The sequence below is a fragment of the Alnus glutinosa genome, chromosome 1, assembly GCF_958979055.1.
Source record: "Alnus glutinosa chromosome 1, dhAlnGlut1.1, whole genome shotgun sequence".
NCBI lineage: Eukaryota > Viridiplantae > Streptophyta > Magnoliopsida > Fagales > Betulaceae > Alnus > Alnus glutinosa.
The window spans coordinates 7561847-7581532 of NC_084886.1; the positions used below are offsets into that span (position 1 = coordinate 7561847).

The 19686-nt window shown below is 33.1% G+C and overlaps 1 pseudogene; it reads right to left on the bottom strand.

The window, feature by feature from the left end:
• Window positions 1-13462: 13462 nt before the first annotated feature.
• On the bottom strand, window positions 13463-14781 carry LOC133858626 (cytosolic sulfotransferase 5-like; annotated as a pseudogene).
• Between the last annotated feature and the right edge of the window lie 4905 nt (window positions 14782-19686).

The following is a 19686-nucleotide window of genomic DNA, read 5'->3' on the forward strand; positions in this document are numbered from 1 at the left end:
CCTATTTCAGTCTCTCTCTAAAACAGAGCAGGTAGTGTGAACTACCCCGGTGCATATTAGAGACAGACAGAGGTATATGGCTAGAGTGCGCTGGTGAGCTTCAAGTTTCGTTAACTTTTCGTTTAGGAAGAGGTGGTAAAAACAAATAAAAATAAGCCACTTGTTATAAGTCGGTTGGGTTAATAATCGCTCCAAGGCTTGTGGAGCGGACGGTCCAATTCCACTTCTTTCTTTCACCAATATTTATATTATTAATTACTTTTTCTTTCATAAAAGGCAGAAAGAAACGGTAAAATGTAAAAAAAAATGTTGCTGTCACTCTCGCTCTTGACTGTCCAATTGTCCATCACCATTCACCAGTCACCATTCACCACTCACCACTCACCACTTACCACTGCAGCTTTCTATTTATGACTCTGTATTTTACAATCCACCACATGCATGTATGTACGGCAATCACTCTTTTGTGTGAAACAGCCAAATTAACGGTATACTTTATAAAACGTGCAAATAAATGGTGCTGTAAGTTGAATCTGATCTATAAAAATAAAGATAAAGTTGAATCTGAACCTTTTTCTTTTATCTTCTATTCGGATTTTCTGATATATATTAAAAGAGATGAAAAAAAAAAACCCAAAATACCTCTTTATAAAATAAAAAGATTAAAAAAAATAAAAATTAACAAGTGAATAAAAAAAACCCACCACCACCACGTCGTGGGTCTTCTTTTTCTTTGTAATCAAGCCTAAGAGGCTAGACCTTGGGTTTGCCTACGTTAGGGTTGTAATCAAGCCGAAAGCTAAGATCGAGCATATTATCGAACTAGATAATTTGTTTATATTTTGTCTTTGTTCATTTATTATTCAAACAAATTCGAACTTCTTTACGAATTACTCAATGAACTTATTTATTATATATATAAATTAAATGTCATGGTTGTTTAATTTTTGTCTCGTAAATTCATATTAATAATTAGTTAATTAATTATTGGTAAGATTTTATTATTTAAGTTAATTAGATAATTGACTCATGACCAGATAAGTCATTCTATAGTTAAGATTTTATTTAGTTGTATATAATAGTACATATAACACTATATAATTTAAAAAATTTATAACATATTATTCATCGTGTGATATCATATATATATATATATATATATATATATATAGATCTGTGAAATAAAATCTTGATTATATAAAATCATTTACAATTCACTTAAAACAGAGAATAATGTCACCTAATTTTTGCAACAAATTAAACTTGTTGATCTTAATTACCATTTTTATTTTATTTTGTTCTCTTCTTTAAGAAAGGTTGGAAATTCAATACATCTGTCTCTCCTATATATGGTAAAAAAAAAAATCAGGAAAAACAATCTTCCGTTAAAAGAAAATTAAGCTTCGCAGCATTTGGACGTAGGTAATTCGATAGAATTTCAAAAGTTTCCATGCCCATTTTGTTTATCAACTTTTCCATTTTAACTTTTTATTCTAAATGGGTTTAAACGTCACTGAAACTTTTTATTATATTTTTAACAATTATCTTATTTTGCGAAAAGAGAAAAGACAAAAAAGCCTCTTCTTTTTTTTTTTTCTTTTTTTTTTCGGATAACTTTACAAAATGATGTGGAACTATAGGCTGTTTTGAGAAAATGGTACTAAACTATCAAACGTTTCAAACTAGTGTATCCAAGTTTTCTAAAAAAAAGAAGAGTATTTTAGGAATTTTTTTAAGATTTAACAGCAAATCTTAACGGGGTACTATTAAGTGAGACGTTTGGGAACTTGGATACACTAGTTTGAGACATTTGATAGTTCAGTACCATTTTCTCAAAACGGCCGATAGTTTGATACCTTTTTATGAAGTTATTATTATTTTTTTTTTCTTTTTTACTTTTTGTGATTGTTTTGAATATTATTCTGAATAACATTTTTGTGTTTTTTCAAAAATAAATTATATTTTATTTGACTTTTTTAAATTTTTTTAAATTTTATCTAACAAAGTCAAACCTCGTAATTCGCACAATAAATTCAAATAATATTCGGATTCAACACTCAAACAAACTATAGCGGTGGACAAATTATCCGATTATCACCTACCAAAAACTCACCAACTGCCACCAAACTACTTTCGACCGCCTACCGTGTAATTAAAAGATCCAAATTCAAAATAAATATTTTTTTCCGAAAATATAGTCAATCGTTGGTCGGAGAAAAGTTCATTTCCATGACCGGACCGACAAGGGCTAAACGAAAGAATATATCAAAATAACTGAAAAAGTTGCAAGAAGTCCCCAGGACCCCAGGTGCTTAACCAACAAAAATACACACCCATTTTAACGGCGTCGAATCAGAGTCTGACTACAGACCAGGTCATATGTATGCTAATCCTGGGTAATCTCTGATAACCCTTAGACATATACTATTAGGAACTATCAACAGAGCTACTTTGTCTGTATCATTTATATACTCATCTGAAACCAATTTCCCCTGGTTCACAACGGTCCGTTTGGGTTTGTGATTTTAAAAAGTACGATTTAAAATAACGATTTTAAAATTTGCGATTTGAAAAAAGTGATTTTTAAAAACGCAGTTTAGCATTTAAAATCGTAAATTAATCTTTTAAAATTATGCGTTTTCAAAAAATCACCATCTTACCTGCGACTTGAAAAAACAGATTTTCTGCAAAATGATTTTTAAAACTCAATTCCCAAACGATTTATGTTCTGCAATTTAGTTTAAAATCTCATTTATTGTCAAAAAAATTACAATTCCAAACGCACCCAATATCTGCATGCAAGCTGCATAATAAATTAGTGAATAAACAAGTAGTTTGGTTGCTACTTGGTTTAAGCATAATAACTCCCAAAGAAGTTCAAGTTTCCTTTAGTTTCTATGTAAAGGCGGGAAACATCCGTATGCTTATTTACCCGACCGACAATTACCAATTTACCCGAATTTTTATTTATTTATTTTTTCCAATTTATCTAAAAATTTCGAAACTAATCATTCACAAAAAAAAAAAAAAAAAAAAAAAAAAAAAAAAAGTCGAGCAATTACCCGATTTACCAGATTATTCCGGTCGAAAATCGGTAATGATGTTTCGGACACCGATACCCAGCCCAGTGATTCTCTTAGCGAAATTCGCGTTTAGAACTACCTCGGGCAAATCCCAAACATGTAAAGCAGATAAATTTATCACCAAACCCTTGCAAATTGCAAATAAATCAGAATAAACTTGACTTGATTGGATATAGCCTCCAAGCTCATGAACGCAGTGAGAACTAACAAATCACTGTAATATTAACAAAATTAACCAAAGATTAACCTGAACATGTATCTCCACCGTCCAACCCAACTAATCATTAATAAAAAAAATAAAGAAATAAACCGTCAAAATTGTATATATATCTCCATCCATAGGATAATATTTTTGGTTGATGTGAGTGCCCCACATGGTTAAAGAAGCATACTTGCTTTCCTAGTCAATGTTTGGTGCGCGCACACACGCATGTCTTGAGGTTGCATGCCGGCCTAATGTCCCTCGCACGTGGCCCTCATATGCTGCCCTGCCTCCCCCTTATTTCTGGATAAAGTTTGACGTAATTTTGAGTTTTAATAGGTGAGTCCTACGTAATATATATATATAGTTCAATTGCAACTCTTTAATCCACAATAGATCTTTTAAAACTTCTTTCAATTTTGGAACAATAATCTCACCCTTTTTTTCATTTTAATTTTAGTAATTGGACCTTAATATTCTATTTGCTAATTAATGGTTGGGTGTCAATTCATTCAACCATTACAGCAAAACAAAATTCTAAATAAAACGTCACCGTTTCAGTTCGTTCAACATTATGGATGTGAGAAGCATATCACGTAGTTTCAATTAAAGACTGTGACTTATAATTGAAGTCCATCACGTAGTTGATCATAGTCCTCAACTGTAATTTGAATTCTTGAACTTCTAATGTACTCTAACAGAAAGGTACACGCCATAAAACTCTCCGTCAGTATCATTCCAGTATCATTCCGGCCTCTCCTGTTTGATAAACTCAAATCTTCCATTGAAAATAGAATTTGGGTGTGAAGTTGGTGTCTTCCACCTAAGGAGTTGGCAGTGAGTGGTTAAATTGAGCGTGGGCAATTGGCCAATTGGGTGGGGTGGTGGTGACGTGGTGGTACATGTATGCAACGGCCACTCCCAACTTTGCTATTGGAAGCAAAGTCACACCAGGGGCCTCAAGGGAACCGCATCCATAAACGGGTAACTAGTAGTACGTGAGAGGGCCGAAGCTCGAAGTCTAGGAATTTGTGTGTTATTTCGATTCCCACATTCATGGGCGGCCACCCATGAAACCTGTTCAAGTGCTTTCCTAATCACCCTCTTTCTTCAGGAATGCATTACCGAGGAGCAGAAAGAAGGCCACCAATCTTGGAAATGATTTGCAGTTCCAATAATCAGTGCCAAAATATCTGATAAATTTATCATGCCTTTCCATCTTATGTAATAGATTTTGAGGCCTACGGGACAAACTTTGATGTGGCCTTTTTTATATTAAATATTTAATTAAATTATTTTTATTTTAAATCATTCTTTTTTGCTCTTTGCCTTTATTTTATTTTTTTCAAATGACTTACAAAATTCATCTTTATTAGGAGACATTTAATTTCAACTTGCATAAGTAATGTTTTGTGTTGAGTTACATATAATTATTTGTATGTAAAATTTAATTTGAACAAAACGAAATACACTTTATTCTAAAAATTATTTTTATAAACAAACTTAGTCAATATGTTGGTAACTTTCAATTTTTATTTCTTTTCCTCCTTAATATCTTGCAATCAATTCTTTCTTTTTATTTTTTTTACTGTAATTGAGGCCATAATTAAAAAGCACTTACTTATCTTTTTGTCATAATATTATTTTTTTTTTACCATAATTGTGGCCTTATTTATCAAATACAGAACTAGATAAATTGTTAGCTTCGAAGGGAACTTATGCCTTAGATTATGAGGGAACCTAAACTTTTTTCAAACACAAAGTTTGAGATTAATTCTACTTACTTTTTATTAATCACTCACGCATATAAATAATAGAACTACAAAGACATAGAATAGGATATGAACTTCTACCTCTACTTTAAGATAAACTCTTAATACAAATAAACTACTTGGAGATAACTCAAACTCTAACTTGAAGAAACTTATTATTAAATAACGTTTGCACCATAGTGCTACAAATAATTAAAAGACTTTGAATTAGATAAATAACTACAACTATCTTTATTTAATTCGACTATGATTACTCTAAAATAAACTAATGCAAGCTATGTCAACGTCTTTTACATATCGTAGAATTTCACTTTTATTAGAATTTTTATCATTTAAATTCTAAATGCTAGTTCCGCTCCGGGACATCCCATGCTTATAACACGTGCACGCTATTAAGAGAGAGAGAGAGAGAGAGAGAGAGAATCTCTTTTGATGTAGATTCAGTATTGCATTTATGAATTTCAGTTTCTGTTAATTAATTGATTAGTTAAAAAATTGAGGAGGATATGGAACCTGTAGCTTGTAGCCAATAGTTTAGTGGGGCGAAAAGCTGAAAAGGTGCGTTGTTCATATGCTAAGGAAAAAAAAGGTACATTATATATATATATATATATATAAATAATAATCTCCAAGAATCCTTTATAAATTCACATTTATCTAGTTAAGCGTGCGCACTTGGATGATTCTAGTGTCGCTACTGCCTACTTGCTTACCCTTATCATATGATAGACCGGGGATGAGCCCTATCCATATTCTATTTTTTTTTTTTTTATGGATTTTCCGTTGCAAGTATATATGCAGATTTATTTAGATGGGATTATCACAATCATTAGCTACTACATCCAAACGGAATCATACACCCACGCTCATATTTCCACCAAATCTAATAAGTCTAATAATTGTATGTCGAAGCAATTTGCTATACATCCCTATCATTAGGCGCACTTAACCACGTGCTACAATCGAGTATTCTTTGAAACAAAAACAAATTATATATATATATATATATATATATATATATATATATATATATATATATATATATATATATATATGATAAAATAAAATCATTGTTAACCTCTAACTACCATTCTAACGGTTTTCAAGGGCCATCTCTTAACCACTTCAACAACAATTAATTAATACCTAAACTAATCATAGTTAATTATATTAAGATCAGTCAACGGTCAAATTGGCCAAAACATCTTGATTTGACAACCATAATTTCAAAAATAAATATAATTTTATTTTTAGGTTTTCAAGAACAAATAATATTTTATTTAATTTTTTCTAAATAAATTATATTTAATTTAATTTTTTTTTAATTTTATTTCATAAAGCTAAACATCAAAATTCGTAAACTAAATAAGAATTGAATTTTGATTTAAAAAATCGAACACCTAAACATACTATTGTCTCTTTTCAACTTTTTTGAGACACGCTTGCATAAGCTCACATGATGTGCAACAAACCCGTGGCACGTGGCGGTCACACAGTTATCACGTTTGCTATGTGTTGGCAATAATATATATATATATATATATATATATATATATATATATATATATAAAATGTTATTTAATAAATTTTGCATACAATTGAAATGAGTAAAATTAAATTTTTAATAAATGCTAATTCAAAGACTCATCAAATTGTATTAAATAATATTATTCGATTCTCTTTCTGTCTTTCATTTTACCGATGGGTGACCTTTGGAGGCACGGAAGGGTCGAGGGTCATCGTGATACGTTGCCAGGCTCCACGTCGACAAAGCTAAAAGAAGAACTTTTACCCCTCAGTAAATTTTTTGATTTTGAATTGTGATGGACAGGTAGAAGTAGTTACCAAAGTGGTCCCTGTCAGCTGTCAGCGCGGGAGCAGAGCTGTGTCTCTGTACACGTTTCGAACATGAGGCGCCCCCACGTATTAATTGAAAGGACAGTAGGCCACGTTCTCCGTTCTCTCTTTTCCAGTCCATCGCACAGAATCCTCAGACTGGTCCCCAGCGGAGGATCTTGTATTGTAGAAACCGTTTACCCATTGCCCACGGCCACGGGTTACCCAGAGCTCCGATAGTGACAGATGGATCCAGTTGTGCCTCTACTGTTTTCAATTTAGGGTGTGAGTTTTTGATTTTAGAAAAGACGATTTAAAATAATAATTTTAAAATGTATTATTAAACAAAGTAATTTTTTAAAAATGTAAGTTAAGCGTTTGAAAAATTTATAGTTTTAGTCTTTAAAATTAAAAATTAGCCTTTAAAATTATAAGTTTTAAAAAAAGTACCTTCTTGCTTGCGATTTAAAAAATGTAGATTTTTTGCGTTTTTAAATTATAATTTTTAAAAACACAGTTCTTAAAAGATTTATATTCTGCGATTTGGTTTAAAATCGCACTTATTGTTACTAAATCGCAATCTCAAACGCACCATTAAGAATGTATTAGTTGGTATTTATTTATTTATTTGATAAGTAATTGACATTTATTAATCGCTAATAATCATCAACAACCGCTAATCGCATAACAGTAAAATTTGAAATAACTATAACTAAATAACTATCTAGTTACAGTTACCAATTACAAGAATTTAAAAGTTCAATTAATAACTGTGTAACCGATATATATATAATTAAAACCTAATTTTAGCCTCTAGGTGTTTTTTTCTTCTTGCAAATTTATTGTCCAATTTTAGCCTTTAGGTTTTTTTCACCAAAATTCTTGTTATTTTGGCATCTTCTACCATAAAGGCTCACACTTTGCATGCCCAAACTCATCACCACCATGCCATAACGAAGCTCATAAGTCATGAAGTGAAGGGTTATTATATTACAAAAGTTTTTGGCCTTTGGAGAACTAATTATACTTAACTCGTTAATGGTACATACCAATCATGAAGCTAGCTTTACATACATCACTGTTGGGACGACCCAAAATCAAAGCATAAAATATGTATCAAAGACAAGGGCGTACGGGAGCCAAGAGGCGAGTTGAAAATGGTGCTAAAAGTCATAGAGAAATGAATTTTAGGTTGGGTGGCAAGAGTTGGGCCTGGTGAGATTTAGGAGACCTATAAATATAATTGTCCATCTTTAAAAGCATATTTAGTGCGTGACCAACGGCATGATATGTCCTCCTTTTGTACGTTTCTTTCATGCAAACTTTTCATATATATATATTCCAATTTTATGCATGTGCGATCACACAAGATTTCGTAACACATTTATCTCGAGCCAATTAGAATGGGCCCATAACTATTTTCTTTGCTTTTCAATAGCCTCTCGTAGCTAGCTGTTATTGTCAGTCCATTTGATTCAAAGAATGATCGATTGATGACAAAATGCAACTGAAATTATATGTTCTCCAAATATAACTTGTGAAAATTGGAGAGGGCGACATGCAGCATTTAATGGATTGGTGTATGCATGAAAAAGTAGTACCAAAGGTACAATATGAATCTGAATATCCTAGATGATGGGAAAGTTGTAGGGTAGTTGGGTGAAATCATACAAACAGAACTTATGGCAAACCAAGGAGATGGGTGGAGTTTGAATCCCTCCTACCAATTGGAATATTCCAGGGAGAAGAATCATTCAAGTAGTGATTTTTTTTTATTTTTTTTTGCCAAATTTGTGGAAACATGCCCTTATTATTATTATTATTATGAAAATTCTAAATCATTACATATAATGAAAATGGAGTTGTCATGCGTTTTTAATTTTTAATTTTTTGAAGTATCAAATTATGTTTTTTTTTTTTTTTTTGTCCCCCCCAATTTCCTTAGTATTGATGAAGGAACATCACAATGGCCTCTTGCCGCTCTACTTTCACAATAAGAAAGGACTTATCAAAAAGCTGTCAGTCTGGAGACCGAAAACACTCCCACAGTTAAAGGTGTACAACCGGTTGCAGTTGCGATTATTTGCTCATAACCGCAACCGGGATCCTCGATTATTTCTATTTTAATAACCGCAACCACAACTGGTCTATCGGTTGTAGCTTTTACCAACCGCTGGTTATCCGGTTAGTTTAAACCGGTTATTAACCGAATAACTAATTTTCTTATATTGTTGATTTTTTTTTTTCTTTTTAAATTCAATATTTGGTATTCAGTTACATCATTTTCTATCAAGAAATGCGAGACATCCCAACACTTTTTTTTCTTTCTTTTTTTTTTTTATTTTTTTTTATTTTAATATTTGATTTTAACCTAATGTATCATAATCCTATGAAATTGTGGCACACTTCTCAAAATGATAAATCTCATGAGATTGTAACACATCAGATTGGAACCAAATTTTAAAAATAAAAATAAAAAAAAATGTTTGAATGTTTAACATTCCTCTTTTCTATCACCGTAACAAGTAGCATGACAAGAGAGAGATAATGGGAATTATATGAAAAGAGAGAGGCTAGAAACTTTGTAACTCGAGAACCTTTAAATGATTACTGTTATATTTGGACGAAAAATACACAATATTGTGTTTTAACAGAAACACAGCCCTATGTTTATTGGCCTAAACACGTACACAACTCTTTCTCTGTTTCTCGAGCCATACAGCCTATTTTATAAAAAACGTACAGAGAGTATATAGCAACATAATTAAATACTTGCCTTAACCAAAAAGAAAAAAGAAAATGAGTACGTACATGTATTAAGAGAATAAACAGATCGAATGTATTCGCATATCTCTCAGTGTCTTGTTCAGATGCATATCAAGACAGGAATTTTATATTTTAGCATTCCTTATCAGAAAGCTTGCATCTTAACATTGGTTACTAACACAAAACTTTGAACAGTAGATACATAAAAATGAAAGCCTGATGGAAACAGAACCATGCCATCCTCTAAAAACTGAACTAACAGGAGCCAACAATCACACGTCACATAGGAAAACATTCATTTATCCTCAACGAGTCTATTCATATTTTGAGCAAGTCAATCATCTCCATTCATTATATCCTCAAAGGTGTTTCATAGTCACATAGCAAGAGAAGTTTCGTTTCCGTAAGGTGGTATATATATAATAATAAAAACAGGTTGTAGTTACCCGGCCAGTTATGAACTGGTTTTTTAAACTGCAATAACCGGTAACTGTAGTTTGGTACCCGATTATTCGGTTGCGGTTCTTTCCAGTTTTCTTGATTAGCGGTTGTGGCGATTACCGATTATTTCTGGTTAATGACTGCCCCGCTTGTACACCCCTACTCACAGTGACCATGCCTAAGTCAATACTCTAGGCTTTAGCTGGGGGAGAGTGAAATAGTAAGAAAGCTAGTAAAACGTTGGTTAGATCAAATAGAGTAAGAATGTGCATATATATGAATCATATGGGCGTGGTGTGAGATAGCCTAAAACCCTATGCCAAAGAGGAGATCGTCCGTGGTGCATCCTGCTGCTAGTCTTGGGCTTGGTGTGGGCTTAGACATATGTGCATCTTTTTAAGCTTTTTTTTTTTTTTTTTTTTTTTTTTTTTTTTTTTTTTAGCTCTTTTAGCAGTCAGACCTTAGAAGGCTATCATTGGTGTGTGGCATGGTCCTCCACTTGGAAAAAAATTAAATTTCACCAGTTGAAAAGACAAATCGCAACAAGCCTACCCTAGAGGAGATATATTTGGTTTTTGGGAGAAGAGACAACCCATTATTGTTTTAGATTTGGGCTCACAGTTTGGGCGGTCCACAGCCTCTACACAAGCTTGCGTTATTGTTGGTTTTTTCTTCTGGGCCTCATCTCATCAACTGTTGTTCTATTATATCATCAACTGGCTAACCACTATGGGCTTTTCCCACTCCAGCACGAATATTTGACAAATTCATAACATTCGATAAAAAGAAAACAAAATAGATATTATCATTATCAAGTTGGTTCTGTTCCACGTTTCCTTTATTTGTTACATTAATTTTACACCGCCGGGCATGAAGTATTTTAAGTTAATAGCACTTTTTTTTTTTAAAAAAAAAAAAAGGCCAAAAATTTCATTTCATAATCAAAATTTAAAATTGATGCATCTAATTATAAATTATAGTCATATAATGCCACATAATTCATATATTCTAACTCATAAATATACAATTCATAGTAACCTAAACTATAGAGATTATGAATAAATGGTAACTGAATCACTTTACCACAAAAGATCGATATTTTTTTTTTTTTTCTAACTCAATTGAGCTTAACTTTTAAAACTCGTCATAAGCTCGAACTCGTGATAAATGAGCTCGAGCTCTTGATAAAATCGGGCTCGAGCTTGTGATATAAAAGCTCAACTCGAACTCGAACTCGAACTCAAACTCAAACTCATGATAAATTTAAATGAGTTAAGCTTAGACACGTACTACGTATCCCCTTTACATCCCTACTTGCAACTAACCTAACAAATAATAAAATAAAATAAAAATAACTAACAAAATAAATCATAACCTTCTCTCCATTTTACAATTATGTCGTGATTTATGACTAGTCAACGTTTTGCATATTTTATATATTAATTAACTGTCTCTGTGTGACTCTAAATATCATCCCTAAGAGCACTAGTAGCAGTTACCCTATAATGGTTCTCTTCCCTATATTTAGGGAAAATTTTAGAAAAAACCACAAAATAGCTCTCACAACAGGTTCCCTAAATATACATAAGGGCATTGGGTAGCTACAGTAATTCCCTATGTATTGGGTAGCACTGTAGCTACCCAATACATTATTTTACTTAAAAAAACAAACGTCTCTCTCCTCTCTCCTTCGCGTACTGACCTCTCTCACCCTCTCAACCCCGCCGAACTCGTTCTCCCATCGTTCTCCCACTGTTCTTTGTCGAGTAAATGCCAGCGCCCGGCCGGTTCAAGAAGAAAAAATCGTTCTCCCACCATTTGCATAGCAGCTTCAAGAAGAAGAGTTGCAGTTCTGGCAGGAATTTGTAGGAAAATGGCATTTGGGCTTCTGCAGGGGCTTTTAGCCGGAGATGAAAAATCGAAGAGTGGGGATTTTCTGAGGTTCAGGGAGTTTTGGAAAGAGAAAAAGCAAGCATTTTTACATAAGTTTCCGGGAAATCTTGGGGTTTCAGAGATGGGTTTTCGCTTCTTGACTTGTAAATGGGTCTTGAGTGAAGGCCTTTTGAGAGAGACGAGAGAGAGACAGAGAAGACGCAAATGAGAGAGAGAGAGAGAGAGAGAGGGGGGGTGGTTGGGAGGAGAAGATGGCAAGACGCAGAGACAAGTTGAGAGAAAGAAGAAAGACGGAGAAGATAGAGTTGAGAGACAATCATATTTTTGGAATTAAAAAAAAAAATTATTAAAAGTAAAAAAATATTATTTTAATGATATAGGGAAAATTAAGGGAATCTATTGTGGAGTGTATTTAGATAGGGAACCAAAAAGTAGTTTTGTTCCCTAAATTTAGGGAAAATGGTTGGGTGTCTGCTGCTAGTGCTCTAACATCGTGATTGATGAACGGTCAACTTTCGCTTATTTAAAACAATGTGGATAAGGGTGCATTTTAATATTGACAAATAAAAAAAAAAAAAAAAAGGGGGCAAATTGATCTGGATTCTCTAGATATATAGTTTTTTTTGTTTCTTCTAATTCTCTAGACATATAGTTGCTTGCTTACGTAAAAAAGAGCTTTTAGAATTTGAATTTTATGTGTGATTCTGATACTTGTAGTCAAGTTATGCTCAATTTATTTAATTTATTGTACAATGCGTGATATTTGCTTTAATTCTACTTGATTCTACCTATTCTTATCATTTTTGCGTTGATTTTTTTTTTTATTAAAATATTATAACGCCATTAATTTAGTACGTGACAATTCAAAATTCACCAATTATTTAACTTCACTCTTTGACTACTAGATACCTCTACGACTACTTGTCATTAAGTTAATATTTTTTCCTACTTCAAATATGGAGGATCCTTTTCATTTTAAATGGAATGTAATCATATTTATTTTATGATCATGGTTGAAAATTGTTACATTTAATTAATGTAAAATCATATACACAATTAGATGCACACATTTTTAATTATGACAATAAAATAAACACTATTATTTTATTGAAAGTGTAGAGGATCATTGTCCACCCACTAGCTAGGCAACAAATTTTTCCCTTTTTTTTTTTTTTTTTTTTTAAAAAAAAAAATTTTTGGCCCACTAATTGGGAATTGATTCCTAAATTATTGCTATGACTCATAATCCACTAAAACTAAAAAACTCGAACTTTTAAGAAACATTTTCGTTTTTCTTTCTACGTGAACTTAATTTTAAGTAAACTTAACGGTGCTGCTTATTTTATATATATATATATAATTCCATCATAGGTGTGTTAAACGACATAAATATCAAAACACAATCTTAATTAATATTATCACATATATATAAAAGAGTGAAAAATCAGAAAAATACAACAAAGGGTTTACTCGGAGGCTCATCAGAAGATGTCAACGTCGTACACATTGACACTAACAAAGATTCACATAATCATAGGTATGATACATTGATAATTAATGACGATCCAATTACTTGAAGACCTAAAGTGACCTTAACTAACATATATATACATCAAAGAGTGACAAATCAGAGAATACAAAGAACATTTTATTCGGAGGCTAAAGGCTGATCATAGATGCCAATGCAAAGTGGTTTATACAATAATAATGGATTGGAAATGATCATGATGCCACCGGAATATATATGCCTAAAATCTTAACCCAGTACCATGAAACTTCTCTTCAGTAATGCTGTCTAATTTTTCTATCATCTCCGCTGTCAAGTGATTCATCCAATCTCCAACCTCACCTCGACGAAAAAATGCATTGTTCTCCATGCCGGCGAGCACTTTCCCCCTTTTATTCACCTCCAAGTTGCTCAAATTGTCAAAACTACACAACCTTAAGATATTATCCTCAACACCTTGGGCATTTTCTTCTGGGGACAAAGGGCACCCCAAGAACTCACCTAGTCTCCTCAAATTGGCAGCGGGCTGCTCTTTCATTTCCTCGTACTTCAAGAAAAGTATCTTCTGAGGGTTTTCTAAGCTTTTCTTCCAATATCCCAATACATTATCCCAATAAGGCCCGTACAAACTCACTCCCCTACAAAACATATCAAAAGCCTCTTCAAGTGAATTGGTGCCCTGACTCGTGTGTTTCAACTTGTTCGTGAAGTGCCAAAGTGACACAAAAGTGTCCTTAGGGTTCCTACACAAATACACAACCTTGCAAGCCGAGGAGTCCGCCTTCACAGACGCGGGTAGCAACACAAAAGGTAAATGAGTTGAAAAGAGCCTCGGCGAGGCAAAGGAGGCTAGGTGAGGTCTGGAACCTGGTTTTCAGTGTATAGATCGATATCCAAGCAGGGCACGAGATCATGAGGGTTGTTGGTGAGCAGAGGGTGTTGTCGAGGGTCCGGATAACGCACACGGTTAACCAAGGCGAACAAGATTGCCTTCAGCCAAGTGGTGCCTGCTTTGGGGGTGGAGACGAGGAGGATATCAGCGTCATGAGCTTGGAAGTGTTTTTGAAATGCGACAACTCCTTTCATGTATCTAGTGTTGATCCAACAACCTTGGTACTGAAGGATATAACTTGCAACCCAGCCTTTTTCTCTGGGCAGGGAGGTTATGTCGACGTCGCTGCAATATTCTTGGGTCAGTTCATTTTCTTGCAAGTACTTGGGAAGCGTAGAAGGTGGTTGAACTGAAGACATGTTTTGAAGGTAAGGGTAGTACTTAGTAGGATTGCCTTGGAGCAGCACTCTCACTAAGTTCTGTGAGACTCTCTATTTATATCTCTCTCCCTAATTTCGATAACTTTTTTTTCTTTTTTAAAACTAATCAATTGATCTGTTTTATTTATATGGGTTCTAGTTGAAAGAAAAAAAATGATATGTTTTTTCCATATGAATCCTATATATTTAATGATTAATTTTTTTAAAAAAAAGTAGTTGAAATTGTACGTGAATCATGACGGGTTTATATAAAATGAATCGGGCTTAGAGCATTTCTAGTAGTCTCATCAAATTTTACTCACTAAAATAGCTAAAAATTACTTTTCTCTATTCTGGTAAGTCACTTTTTTAAAATTCTCTCAGCAGCCCCATCATTTTAACTATTCACTATCACTATTCCATAAAATAAGGACATCATCGTGTATGAGAGATGGAAGATGGGTGAAGAAAATGAGAGAAAAAAAGAAAAAAATGTGCTGATTATGTGAGAGAGAAATGAGAAATAAAATTGGTGAGTGTAAATGTCTCATCTAAATTGGTGAGTAATTCCACTCATCAAAACTTTTTGGTTAAAGTGGTGAGGCTGCTGGGATTGGTTTTTTAGTATTTTCATCAAATTGACTCACCAAAATAACTAAACAATTACTCTGATGAGGCTACTAGAAATGCTCTTACATGCTTTAAAAAAAAAAAAAAAGGAACGGTTTAGATTAAACTTGACAATTTTGAAGCCAAACGACGCGGTGGAGGTAAGAAACCGTTAAACCAATTCACCCCGTCTCTTTTCTTCTGGGCAGCGCGGGAATGAGGTCATTGATTACGGGCCGGCATCGATGATCTCCAAGATTTGGCGCCTTCGACGAATAGCAAGCCAGCTTGATGACTACACGTTGGACCTCAAGGTCTGACTCAGCCGTGGGTTCACCTACGAGCTAGCAGACTTGCTTGGACGGGTTCGAGAACACAACTGTGAGGGGCTAGCTAATAGCCAGTCACATGGATGGACTTCGGGGATCATGAAGATGCTCATAAAACTCGTGTTCGTATACGGTATATCTATGCACTCTCTCTCTCTCTCTCTCTCATTACTATGACTCTCTCTGTCACTATATTTGACCCAACGATTAGTTTTGGAGAGTCAAATTTAACTATTATCTTTTGTTTTTGGTCTCCAGCAAGCAGCAGTAGTCACAATAAAATTTTTCTAATGTAAATAATAATAATAGTTAAAATAGTTATTGAAAAAGTACAATTCTCTCCTCTCTCTCTTTTTTTTTTTTTTTTTTTTTTAATACTCTCTTCAACAAATTTTAATTATATTCTTTATTTGATTTAAATATTATTTTGTGTGGAAGAGAGTGTGAAAGAAATAAAGAAGAGAGAGTGTGAAAGAAAGAAAGGAAGATAGAGAAAACAATAAAAAAATTGTTTGTAGTGTAAATAATAAATAAGCAAAAAATTGACTAAAAAAAAAAGAAGCAAAAAATCTCTCTCTCTTGGAAATGGATCTTCTCCAGTTAGTTACAAGTGTAGGAGTATTTTTATCTTTTCATATTTTTTAGGACAAAAATGCCTCTACACTACAATTAAATGGATATTCTCCAATTCAACTAAACTGGAGAGGATCTTAATACGCAGTAGAGTTACAGAGAGAGAGAGAGAGAGGGATCAAGATCCTCTCCAGTTCAACTGAACTGGAGAGAACCCATTATAATTAGGCCTAAGTTTGTCTTAATTTTGTATATTTTATAGGATTAAACACTCTTTTGGCACACGTGGTTTGACAACTTTATTTTTTGCTCATACACTTTCATTTGTATCACAGATGGTACTTGTGCTTTGCGAAAAGACGGAGATGGTACAACCGTCTATTTTTTTGTCCAAAACTAACGTCTGGCCATGTCATCGAATAGGTGTCGGTGTAATAATGTGACATGTCTCTCTCATATACAACGTCAGTGCCACGTTAGCGTTGATTGGGCTACCAATTGTTTTATTTTATTTTATTTTAAGGATTTTTTAAAAATAAAAAAAAAAAAAAAAAAAAAAAAAAAAAAAAAACAAAAAACGGAAAGGGTGGCTTAACCACCCCTTTGGGCCACATAGGAGTGGCTGAAACCACCCCTATTTGGCCTGGGAATGGCCCTCAATGGTCAAAACCACCTTTTCTCTTTTTACTTTAATTTATTTTATTTTTTCATTTTGTCCCTTAAGGATGGCTGACCCACCCCAATGGCACGTCCACCCTCATTTTGACCCTCGGGGGTAGCTCCTTCAATTTTATTTTATTTTTTTTTTTTAAAAAAAAAAAAAAAAAAAAAAAAAAAAAAAATTGCTAACCACATCATCACTAACGTAGCACTAACGTTGCATTTGGGGTGTAGTACATCTAACGGTTTATGTACATGATTCTATATTGTTTAAATTTTTTAAAAAAGATATGAATATTGATATTATGTCAACCGTTAGATATATCCATTTTAAATCATGATCATAAATATAGATATTTTATTCATTTTATCTTACATATTCCATTTAAATCACTTTACGTCAATCAATATAAAATAAATGTGATACATACGTTTTATTGGAGACAATTTTATATGCACGGTATGAATCATAAAGAATTATTATATGATATATCTACATGAGGAGGGGCTCGTGGGTAATAGAAAACTTGAAAATGGTGCTAAAAGTCATAAAGAAATGAATTTTAGGTTGGGTGGCAAGATCGAGTTGAGTCTGGTAAGATTTAGGAGACCTATATATAAATATAATTGTCAATCTTTAAAAGCATATTTAGTGCGTGACCAACGGTATGATTTGTCCTCCTCCTTTTGTACGTTTCTTTCATGCAAACTTTTCATATATATATATATATATATATTCCAATTTTCAGCAAGTGGGATCACCCAATTGTTGTCGATTATGATTTCGTACCACATTTATCTCAAGCCAATTAGAATGAATGGGCCCATAACTATTTTCTTTGCTTTTCAATAGCCTCTCATAACGCTGTTATTATTGTCGGTCCATATGATTTAAAAAATGGCCCATATTGAATCATTGATGCGGATAGGGTGGGTTTTTTTTTTTTTTTTTTTAGTTTAATTGGATGTGTCCTTTAATTTTATAAAATCTTGTTAGATGCTTTGATTTAACGTAAAGTATATTATTAAATGCACAAACTTTAATTTAAATCTTAATAATAAAATGGATGGTTCATCCATATAAAAACGTGAGTTACATCTTTTGAATTCATAGATAATTCAAAGAGCTGGTTTAGAGTTGTCAAAATTAATGGCAACTATAATGTTGGCGAGATATATGCTGATAAAAATTGTATAGAAGTTATAAACGTATCATATCTTTATAAAATTACAGCGTGAATCATGATTCGTTTATATGAAAAATAATATTTGTACACATTTTTTTGTATGCACGCTCACATTTAATGTGGGATCTATGCATGGAACCTATGATAGGATTCTACAAATGTAGAAGATTGGGTTATGATATGTTAGAACAATTTTCGATATAGTGACAGACATTTTCATTGGTACTTGTTTTGATTGCTACAAAATAATAAAAGCAAAGGAGTTTGTTAGGAGTGCCGGTCGGATCTCACTCCGATATGACTATAAACGAGTCGATTCGAGTCAAGTTTAGGCATTCTCAGACCAGCTCGTTGGAGTAATGGCCTAACTCGAAATTGAGCTCGGAACTAATAAGCCAAGCATTTCGAGTCAATCCGAGTACTCGACTCGCTTGAGTCGACTCGAGCTCGGGACACAATCAACAATTTGTTGGATGGTTGATCCGAGCCCAAACTCGAGTCGAGACTCGATTAAGAAGTGTTTCGTGCCTTAATTGGGAAGCCCTGCAATTTCACCCGCTGAAAAGACAAATCGCATCTAGCCTACCCTGGAGGAGGAGATATATTTGGTTTTGGGAGAAGAGACAACCCATTAATGTTTCAGATTTGAGCTCACAGTTTGGGCGGTCCACAGCCTCTACACAAGCTTGTGTTATTCTTCGTTTTTTCTTTTGGGCCCCATCTCATCAACTGTTGTTATAGGGATGGGCTAACCACTATGGGCTTTTCCCACTCCAGCACAAATATTTGACAAAATAGACAGTGTTACTGTATTATCAAGTTGGTTCTGTTCCACATTTTCTTTATTTATTACACTAATTTTATACTAGTTGAAATAACGTGTTTTAAGTTGTTAGCACATTTTTTTTTTTAATAAAAAAAAGAAAGAAAAAAGGGACAAAGATCTTCTCAATTTCATTTCATGGTCAAAATTTAAGTTAATATATTTAACTGTTTATGATATGATGTTATATTATTTAAATTTTTTAAAAGAGATGTGAACATTAATATTATGTCAACAGTTAGATATATTAATTTTAAATTATGATCATAAATATAAATATTTTATTCATTTTATCCTATATATTCCAATTAAATCACTTTACACTGACCGTCATAAAATAAATGTAATAAATAAATATTATTGGACACAATTTTATATGCACGGTGTGAGTCATGAAGTATTATTATATGATATATCTATAGGAGGAGGGGCTCGTGGGTAATAGAAAACTTGCACCTAACCCAACAAACAATAAAATAAAATAAAAATAACTTGACCCGCATCAATGCTCAACTTGTTGATTTGTGGAACTTGTAACTTTCTGTCTGTATTTGTTGTAATGATTTGTTCTCTGCTCTGTTTTGGGCAGGGAGTGTTTTTGTTCCTTTTATGAACTTTGCATCCAGCGTTTTGCTGGAGAGGGATGTTGTATGCAGTGTTTGATCAATGAAGGCTTTAATTCATAAAAAAATAAAAATAAAATCTATAAAAATAACTAACAAAATAAATCACCAACTTTTAACACGTTGTGGGA